The following is a 10,475-nucleotide window of genomic DNA, read 5'->3' on the forward strand; positions in this document are numbered from 1 at the left end:
CTTTAGTAGCGCCTTGGTCATTCAGTCTAGCTTATGTCTTTCCACCGTTTCCTCTTCTCCCTCGGCTAGTAGCCAGAATCAAACAGGAGAAGGCTTCGGTAATTCTGATAGCGCCTGCGTGGCCACGCAGGACTTGGTATGCAGACCTAGTGGACATGTCATCGGCTCCACCATGGAAACTGCCATTGAGGCAGGATCTTCTAATTCAAGGTCCATTCAAGCATCCAAATCTAGTTTCTCTGCAACTGACTGCTTGGAGATTGAACGCTTAATTCTAGCTAAGCGTGGGTTCTCTGAATCAGTGATAGATACTCTGATCCAGGCCAGAAAGCCTGTCACCAGGAAAATTTACCGTAAGATATGGCGGAAATATCTTTGTTGGTGTGAATCCAAGGGTTACTCGTGGATTAAGGTTAGGATTCCAAGGATATTGTCTTTTCTCCAAGAAGGATTGGAGAAAGGTTTGTCAGCTAGTTCCTTAAAGGGACAGATATCTGCTCTGTCTATCCTGTTACACAAGCGTCTGGCAGCTGTACCAGAAGTTCAGGCGTTTGCGCAGGCCTTAGTTAGAATCAAGCCTGTTTACAAACCTGTGGCTCCTCCATGGAGTCTAAACTTAGTTCTTTCAGTTCTTCAAGGGGTTCCGTTTGAACCTTTACATTCCATAGATATTAAGTTATTATCTTGGAAAGTTTTGTTTTTGGTAGCTATTTCTTCTGCTCGAAGAGTTTCTGAATTGTCTGCTTTGCAGTGTAATTCACCCTATCTGGTGTTCCATGCAGATAAGGTTGCTTTGCATACCAAACCTGGTTTCTTTCCAAAAGTGGTTTCTAATAAGAATATTAACAAGGAAATTATTGTTCCTTCTCTGTGTCCTAATCCAGTTTCTAAGATGGAACGACTGTTACACAATCTTGATGTGGTTCGTGCCTTAAAATTCTATTTAAAGGCAACTAAAGATTTCAGACAAACATCATCTTTGTTTGTTGTCTATTCTGGTAAGAGGAGAGGTCAGAAAGCGACTGCTACCTCTCTTTCCTTCTGGCTGAAAAGCATCATCCGATTGGCTTATGAGACTGCTGGACAGCAGCCTCCTGAACGAATTACAGCTCATTCCACTAGGGCTGTGGCTTCCACATGGGCTTTCAAGAATGAGGCTTCTGTTGAACAGATTTGTAAGGCGACTTGGTCTTCACTGCATACATTTGCCAAATTTTACAAATTCGATACTTTTGCTTCTTCGGAGGCTATTTTTGGGAGAAAGGTTTTGCAAGCAGTGGTGCCTTCCGTTTAGGTTACCTGACTTATTCCCTCCCTTCATCCGTGTCCTAAAGCTTTGGTATTGGTATCCCACAAGTAAGGATGAATCCGTGGACTGGATACACCATGTAAGAGAAAACAGAATTTATGCTTACCTGATAAATTACTTTCTTTCATGTAATTAGCAAGAGTCCATGAGCTAGTGACGTATGGGATATACATTCCTACCAGGAGGGGCAAAGTTTCCCAAACCTCAAAATGCCTATAAATACACCCCTCACCACACCCACAATTCAGTTTTACAAACTTTGCCTCCTATGGAGGTGGTGAAGTAAGTTTGTGCTAGATTCTACGTTGATATGCGCTCCGCAGCAAGTTGGAGCCCGGTTTTCCTCTCAGCGTGCAGTGAATGTCAGAGGGATGTGAGGAGAGTATTGCCTATTTGAATGCAGTGATCTCCTTCTACGGGGTCTATTTCATAGGTTCTCTGTTATCGGTCGTAGAGATTCATCTCTTACCTCCCTTTTCAGATCGACGATATACTCTTATTTATATACCATTACCTCTGCTGATTTTCGTTTCAGTACTGGTTTGGCTTTCTACAAACATGTAGATGAGTGTCCTGGGGTAAGTAAATCTTATTTTCTGTGACACTCTAAGCTATGGTTGGGCACTTTATTTATAAAGTTCTAAATATATGTATTCAAACATTTATTTGCCTTGACTCAGGATGTTCAACATTCCTTATTTTCAGACAGTCAGTTTCATGTTTGGGATAATGCATTTGAATCAATCTTTTTTTCTTACCTTAAAATTTGACTCTTTTTTCCCTGTGGGCTGTTAGGCTCGCGGGGGCTGAAAATGCTTCATTTTATTGCGTCATTCTTGGCGCGGACTTTTTTGGCGCAAAAAATCTTTTCTGTTTCCGGCGTCATACGTGTCGCCGGAGGTTGCGTCATTTTTGACGTCCTTTTGCGCCAAAAATGTCGGCGTTCCGGATGTGGCGTCATTTTTGGCGCCAAAAAGAATTTAGGCGCCAAATAATGTGGGCGTCTTATTTGGCGCTAAAAAATATGGGCGTCGCTTTTGTCTCCACATTATTTCAGTCTCATTTTTTCTTTTCTTCTGGTTACTAGAAGCTTGTTTATTGGCATTTTTTCCCATTCCTGAAACTGTCATTTAAGGAATTTGATCAATTTTGCTTTATATGTTGTTTTTTCTCTTACATATTGCAAGATGTCTCACGTTGCATCTGAGTCAGAAGATACTTCAGGAAAATCGCTGTCTAGTGCTGGAACTACCAAAGCTAAGTGTATCTGCTGTAAACTTTTGGTAGCTATTCCTCCGGCTGTTGTTTGTATTAATTGTCATGACAAACTTGTTAATGCAGATAATATTTCCTTTAGTAATGTACCATTGCCTATTGCAGTTCCTTCAACATCTAAGGTGCAGAATGTTCCTGATAACATAAGAGATTTTGTTTCTGAATCCATCAAGAAGGCTATGTCTGTTATTTCTCCTTCTAGTAAACATAAAAAATCTTTTAAAACTTCTCTCTCTACAGATGAATTTTTAAATGAACATCATCATTCTGATTCTGATGACTCTTCTGGTTCAGAGGATTCTGTTTCAGAGATTGATGCTGATAAATCTTCATATTTATTTAAAATGGAATTTATTCGTTCTTTACTTAAAGAAGTACTAATTGCTTTAGAAATAGAGGATTCTGGTCCTCTTGATACTAATTCTAAACGTTTAGATAAGGTATTTAAATCTCCTGTGGTTATTCCAGAAGTTTTTCCTGTTCCTAATGCTATTTCTGAAGTAATTTCCAGAGAATGGGATAAATTGGGTAATTCATTTACTCCTTCTAAACGTTTTAAGCAATTATATCCTGTGCCGTCTGACAGATTAGAATTTTGGGACAAAATCCCTAAAGTTGATGGGGCTATTTCTACCCTTGCTAAACGTACTACTATTCCTACGTCAGATGGTACTTCGTTTAAGGATCCTTTAGATAGGAAAATTGAATCCTTTCTAAGAAAAGCTTATCTGTGTTCAGGTAATCTTCTTAGACCTGCTATATCATTGGCTGATGTTGCTGCAGCTTCAACTTTTTGGTTGGAGACTTTAGCACAACAAGTAACAGATCATGATTCTCATAATATTATTATTCTTCTTCAGCATGCTAATAATTTTATCTGTGATGCCATTTTTGATATTATCAGAGTTGATGTCAGGTTTATGTCTCTAGCTATTTTAGCTAGAAGAGCTTTATGGCTTAAAACTTGGAATGCTGATATGGCTTCTAAATCAACTCTACTTTCCATTTCTTTCCAGGGTAACAAATTATTTGGTTCTCAGTTGGATTCTATTATCTCAACTGTTACTGGTGGGAAAGGAACTTTTTTACCACAGGATAAAAAATTTAAGGGTAAAAACAGGGCTAATAATCGTTTTCGTTCCTTTCGTTTCAACAAAGAACAAAAGCCTGATCCTTCATCCTCAGGAGCAGTTTCAGTTTGGAAACCATCTCCAGTCTGGAATAAATCCAAGCCTTCTAGAAAGGCAAAGCCTGCTTCTAAGTCCACATGAAGGTGCGGCCCTCATTCCAGCTCAGCTGGTAGGGGGCAGGTTACGTTTTTTCAAAGAAATTTGGATCAATTCTGTTCACAATCTTTGGATTCAGAACATTGTTTCAGAAGGGTACAGAATTGGTTTCAAGATGAGACCTCCTGCAAAGAGATTTTTTCTTTCCCGTGTTCCAGTAAATCCAGTGAAAGCTCAAGCATTTCTGAATTGTGTTTCAGATCTAGAGTTGGCTGGAGTAATTTTGCCAGTTCCAGTTCTGGAACAGGGGATGGGGTTTTATTCAAATCTCTTCATTGTACCAAAGAAGGAGAATTCCTTCAGACCAGTTCTGGATCTAAAAATATTGAATCGTTATGTAAGGATACCAACGTTCAAAATGGTAACTGTAAGGACTATCTTGCCTTTTGTTCAGCAAGGGCATTATATGTCCACAATAGATTTACAGGATGCATATCTGCATATTCCGATTCATCCAGATCACTATCAGTTCCTGAGATTCTCTTTACTGGACAAGCATTACCAGTTTGTGGCTCTGCCGTTTGGCCTAGCTACAGCTCCAAGAATTTTTACAAAGGTTCTCGGTGCCCTTCTGTCTGTAATCAGAGAACAGGGTATTGTGGTATTTCCTTATTTGGACGATATCTTGGTACTTGCTCAGTCTTTACAGTTAGCAGAATCTCATACGAATCGACTTGTGTTGTTTCTTCAAGATCATGGTTGGAGGATCAATTCACCAAAAAGTTCATTGATTCCTCAGACAAGGGTAACCTTTCTGGGTTTCCAGATAGATTCAGTGTCCATGACTCTGTCTTTAACAGACAAGAGACGTCTAAAATTGATTTCAGCTTGTCGAAACCTTCAGTCACAATCATTCCCTTCGGTAGCCTTATGCATGGAAATTCTAGGTCTTATGACTGCTGCATCGGACGCGATCCCCTTTGCTCGTTTTCACATGCGACCTCTTCAGCTCTGTATGCTGAATCAATGGTGCAAGGATTACACAAAGATATCTCAATTAATATCTTTAAAACCGATTGTACGACACTCTCTAACGTGGTGGACAGATCACCATCGTTTAATTCAGGGGGCTTCTTTTGTGCTTCCGACCTGGACTGTAATTTCAACAGATGCAAGTCTCACAGGTTGGGGAGCTGTGTGGGGATCTCTGACGGCACAAGGAGTTTGGGAATCTCAGGAGGTGAGATTACCGATCAATATTTTGGAACTCCGTGCAATTTTCAGAGCTCTTCAGTCTTGGCCTCTTCTGAAGAGAGAATCGTTCATTTGTTTTCAGACAGACAATGTCACAACTGTGGCATACATCAATCATCAAGGAGGGACTCACAGTCCTCTGGCTATGAAAGAAGTATCTCGAATTCTGGTTTGGGCGGAATCCAGCTCCTGTCTAATCTCTGCGGTTCATATCCCAGGTATAGACAATTGGGAAGCGGATTATCTCAGTCGCCAAACGTTGCATCCGAGCGAATGGTCTCTTCACCCAGAGGTATTTCTTCAGATTGTTCAAATGTGGGAGCTTCCAGAAATAGATCTGATGGCGTCTCATCTAAACAAGAAACTTCCCAGGTATCTGTCCAGGTCCCGGGATCCTCAGGCGGAAGCAGTGGATGCATTATCACTTCCTTGGAAGTATCATCCTGCTTATATCTTTCCGCCTCTAGTTCTTCTTCCAAGAGTAATCTCCAAGATTCTGAAGGAATGCTCGTTTGTTCTGCTGGTAGCTCCGGCATGGCCTCACAGGTTTTGGTATGCGGATCTTGTCCGGATGGCCTCTTGCCATCCGTGGACTCTTCCGCTACGACCAGACCTTCTGTCGCAAGGTCCTTTTTTCCATCAGGATCTCAAATCCTTAAATTTAAAGGTATGGAGATTGAACGCTTGATTCTTGGTCAAAGAGGTTTCTCTGACTCTGTGATTAATACTATGTTACAGGCTCGTAAATCTGTATCCAGAGAGATATATTATAGAGTCTGGAAGACTTATATTTCTTGGTGTCTTTCTCATAATTTTTCTTGGCATTCTTTTAGAATTCCGAGAATTTTACAGTCTGTGACAGGAGCGAGCTGCACTTAGTGCTATGGCGCGGTCGGGCTGGGCTGTGACTATACAGCTGGCCCGATGCGCTGACTAAATATAACAGACCCGCTGAGCAGAGAGCGGGTCTGTAAAAGCGCCATATTTTTTACATATTAAATGGTAAAAAAGTATTTTAGAACTATAGCACTTAAATAATGTTATATAATTCTGCACTATGTACAGAATTATATAACATTATTTTTAAGGTTTACTGGCCCTTTAAGGAAAAGCAGCCATCTTGGTTGCTGCTTCGACACGCCCCTGTATCATAATATTCTATCTCATAGATGGCATATCATATAGCTTCATATAAAATATGTGACATCCTATTTGCAAGTTACCACATTTTTCATACTCTACCCTTGGTCAGATGTGATGTCTAAGGTATTGAGCACAGTGAGGGGTAATTAACTATCTGGACAGTGTCTTTCATTGGTGTGTAATATACTTCAGTCTTGTGTCTCCTTTGTATCATAGGCACACCAGGGTATCTTCCTGAAATCTGTCCCTTTTCAGAGTAGTTACTCCATTTATCTAATAATTAAGAAATCGAAAAGCCTTTGCAATACATGGTTTCTACAATTAGATTTTTTTATGGCTTCAGCAAAAGTATCCTAGGTAAACTTTTTGATGTATCCAGTCATATAGAACATTTGGCCCTGAAGATGCAATCTATAAATTAATATGTTATAGCAGGATGGAAGGAGTCTTCGGAGACATGAGATGTGGAATGATGTCCGCAAATGGTAAATATGTTTCTCCTTTAGCCACACATTTTATTGAACTCCATAAAATAAATTTGGAAACATTTTCATGGACCATAATTAATAATAAAAAAAAAAGATATAAAAAAAAAAGGGGGCGATAGAGATCACTTACTAATTAAGCGTGACGTGTATTGGATTTTTACATCCTCAATTTGATTTGACCAGTTTTTGGATTTCATAATGATATAAGAGATTTACATTAGGGTTATTAGGACTTACATTTTGCACCAATAGAATTTCCAATAATCTATCTATACTATAATCGAGTTTGTAATGCGTCCGTTGGTGTCGCCAGTTGCGCACGCATCCTCAAATGAATGTTGCCTACGCGAGGCAGCCAAAAGAAATCCACTTGGATACAGCAAAGCTGCATCCCCGGTGGATTCTGAAAATGGCAGGGTAGATTCTTTCACCACCCTGCCATTTTCGTAATCCACCTGGATGCAGTGTAGGCAAACGAAGCCTTAAATAAAAAAAACACGCAACCGCCTGCATGAAACAACGAAAATATACGTAATTAAAATAATAAAACCTAACATTAAATTCCAAAAAAAATAATCTAAAATTACAAAAAATAAAAAACTCTAAAATTACAGAAAGCAATAAACAAAATTATCAAAAATAAAAAAAATTAAAGCTAATCCCTATGAAAATAAAAAGCCCCCGAAAATAAAAACACCCCCTAATCTAAACTAAACTACCAATAGCCCTTAAAAGGGCCTTTTGTAGGGCATTGCCCTAAGTTAAACAGCTCTTTTAAAAAATACTAAGTCCCCCCTAACAGTAAAAAACCCCCACCCACCAAACCCCCCAATATAAAAAAAACCTAACACTAAAAAAACCTAAACTAACCATTGCCCCTAAAGTGGCATTTGTATGGGCATTGTCCTTAAAAGTGCAATAAGCTCTTTTACAGCCCATTAAATCCCTAATCTTAAAAATAAAAAAAAATAAAAAAACAAATAATCCTAAAACTAAGCCCCAAATAGGTACTCACTGTTCCTGAAGTCTGGCGGAGAAGGTCTTCTTCCAGGCGGCTCCATCATCTTCTGTCTTCATCTGGAGCGAAGGCGGCGCAGAGTGGAGGTGTGGAGCTGGCTTCCCCAATGCACGGATCCTCAGCGGTGCTTCTCAACGGCGTGGAGGCTCCTCTTCATGCGATCGTCTGTCGCACACTGAAGATTGAATGCAAGGTACCCCATATTTTTTTTTTTTTTTGTCAGCCAATTAAATAAATTTATTCTTTTGGACCCAAATTTGTTTCAGAACAGATAAAGTGCAACAGTGTTCTTTTAACCAACATTATGGAGTGAATTCAAGTATTAACAATGCCCTTAAAAAGTTTAAACAATAAATTACATGGAAAAACTTTTGAACAGCCATTGATAGAAACTTGCATCCTAGGTTTAATTAGATGGACCCATAAAGAATGCATCCAACTTTAGTCAACTTCTTCAATGGTGGGGCCAGATGATGCACCACCTGATGGAGCACCACCAGCACCTGGGAAGCCACCTGGCATTCCTCTGCACCCTGATACAGCTTGGTGATTATTGGGTTGCACACCTTCTCCAGCTCCTTCTGTTGATGCTCAAATTCATCCTTCTCAGCAGTCTGGTTCTTATCCAGCCAGCTGATGACCTCATTGCATTTATCCAGTATTTTTTGTTTGTCTTCATCACTAATTTTCCCTTGTAGTTTTTCATCTTCAACGGTTGCTTTCATGTTGAATGCGTAGGACTCCAATGAATTCTTGGATGAAACTTTGTCCCTCTGTTTCTCATCTTCTGCTTTGTACTTTTCAGCTTCTTGAACCATACGCTCAATGTCTTCCTTGCTGAGACGACCTTTGTCATTTGTGATTGTGATCTTGTTTTCCTTTCCAGTGCTCTTATCTACAGCAGACACATTCAGGATACCATTGGCATCAATGTCAAATGTCACCTCAATTTGAGGAACACCACGTGGAGCTGGAGGAATGCCTGTCAACTCAAATTTTCCCAAAAGATTGTTATCCTTTGTCATGGCACGCTCTCCCTCATATACCTGAATCAAGACACCAGGCTGATTATCTGAGTAAGTTGTGAAGGTCTGTGTCTGTTTTGTGGGAATGGTTGTATTACGTTTGATTAATGTGGTCATCACACCACCAGCAGTCTCAATACCCAACGATAGAGGGGTGACATCAAGTAGAAGGAGATCTTGCACATTCTCCGACTTGTCACCAGACAAGATGGCAGCCTGGACAGCTGCACCATAAGCCACAGCCTCATCAGGGTTAATGCTCTTGTTTAGCTCCTTTCCATTGAAGAAATCCTGGAGAAGCTTCTGAATTTTAGGTATACGAGTGGACCCACCAACCAACACAATATCATGAATCTGAGACTTGTCAAGTTTAGCATCACGAAGTGATTTTTCAACAGGATCTAAAGTGCCTCTGAAGAGATCAGCATTGAGTTCTTCAAATCGAGCTCTGGTGATTGAGGTATAAAAATCAATTCCTTCATACAAAGAATCTATTTCAATGCTGGCCTGAGTGCTGGAGGACAGGGTGCGCTTTGCACGCTCACAGGCAGTGCGGAGACGGCGAACAGCTCTCTTATTGTCAATGATATCTTTCTTGTGCTTTCTCTTGAATTCGGCAACAAAGTGATTTACCATGCGGTTATCAAAGTCTTCGCCACCCAAGTGGGTGTCACCAGCTGTAGATTTTACTTCAAAGATACCATCCTCAATAGTAAGTATGGAAACATCAAAAGTGCCACCACCAAGATCAAAGATCAGCACATTTCTTTCTGCTCCAACCTTCTTGTCCAAGCCATAAGCAATAGCTGCAGCAGTTGGCTCATTAATGATTCTCAATACATTGAGGCCAGAAATTGTGCCAGCATCCTTTGTAGCTTGACGCTGGGAGTCATTGAAGTAGACTGGTACAGTAATAACTGCATTTGACACTGTCTTGCCAAGATAAGCTTCAGCAATCTCCTTCATTTTTGTCAATACCATTGAAGAGATTTCCTCTGGGTAGAAAGATTTGCACTCTCCTTTGTAATCTACTTCGACCTTGGGCCTTCCACCATCACTAATAACGTTGAATGGCCAGTGCTTCATATCAGACTGTACAACGGTATCTTCAAATCTGCGACCAATGAGACGTTTGGCATCAAAAACTGTGTTTGTTGGGTTCATGGCAACTTGATTCTTGGCTGCATCTCCAATCAGCCTTTCAGTATCTGTGAAGGCCACATAGCTTGGTGTTGTCCTGTTGCCTTGGTCATTGGCAATGATTTCAACCTTTCCATGTTGAAAGACACCCACACAGGAGTATGTGGTTCCAAGATCAATTCCAACTGCTGGTCCCTTAGACATGGTTTCTGTTCTGCGTGAAGGGCGTTAGGATGAGGATTACTTGAACTGTTCGCCGCCTCCGAGTTGCTGATGGTGACTGAGCAAGGTACCCCATATTTATTGGGTTACCTTGCATTCCTATTGGCTGAAATTTTTAAATCAGCCAATAGGATGATAGCTACTGAAATCTTATTGGCTGATTTGAACAGCCAATATGATTTCAGTAGCTCTAATCCTATTGGCTGATTTAAAAATGTCAGCCAATAGGAATGCAAGGTACCCCAAATTGATTGCAGTACCTTCCATTCAATTTTTAGTGTACGCCAGAGATCGGATGAAGAGGAGCCTCCACGCCACTGAGGATCACCGCTGCTGAAGACCGCCGCTAAGGATCGCCGTTCCGGATCAGCTCAT

General features: G+C 40.5%; 1 pseudogene; it reads right to left on the reverse strand.

Annotated features, from left to right (window-relative positions):
- Window positions 1-8,095: 8,095 nt before the first annotated feature.
- Window positions 8,096-10,162, reverse strand: LOC128650746 (heat shock cognate 71 kDa protein-like; annotated as a pseudogene).
- Window positions 10,163-10,475: the final 313 nt, after the last annotated feature.

Source organism: Bombina bombina, chromosome 1 (genome assembly GCF_027579735.1).
Source record: "Bombina bombina isolate aBomBom1 chromosome 1, aBomBom1.pri, whole genome shotgun sequence".
NCBI lineage: Eukaryota > Metazoa > Chordata > Amphibia > Anura > Bombinatoridae > Bombina > Bombina bombina.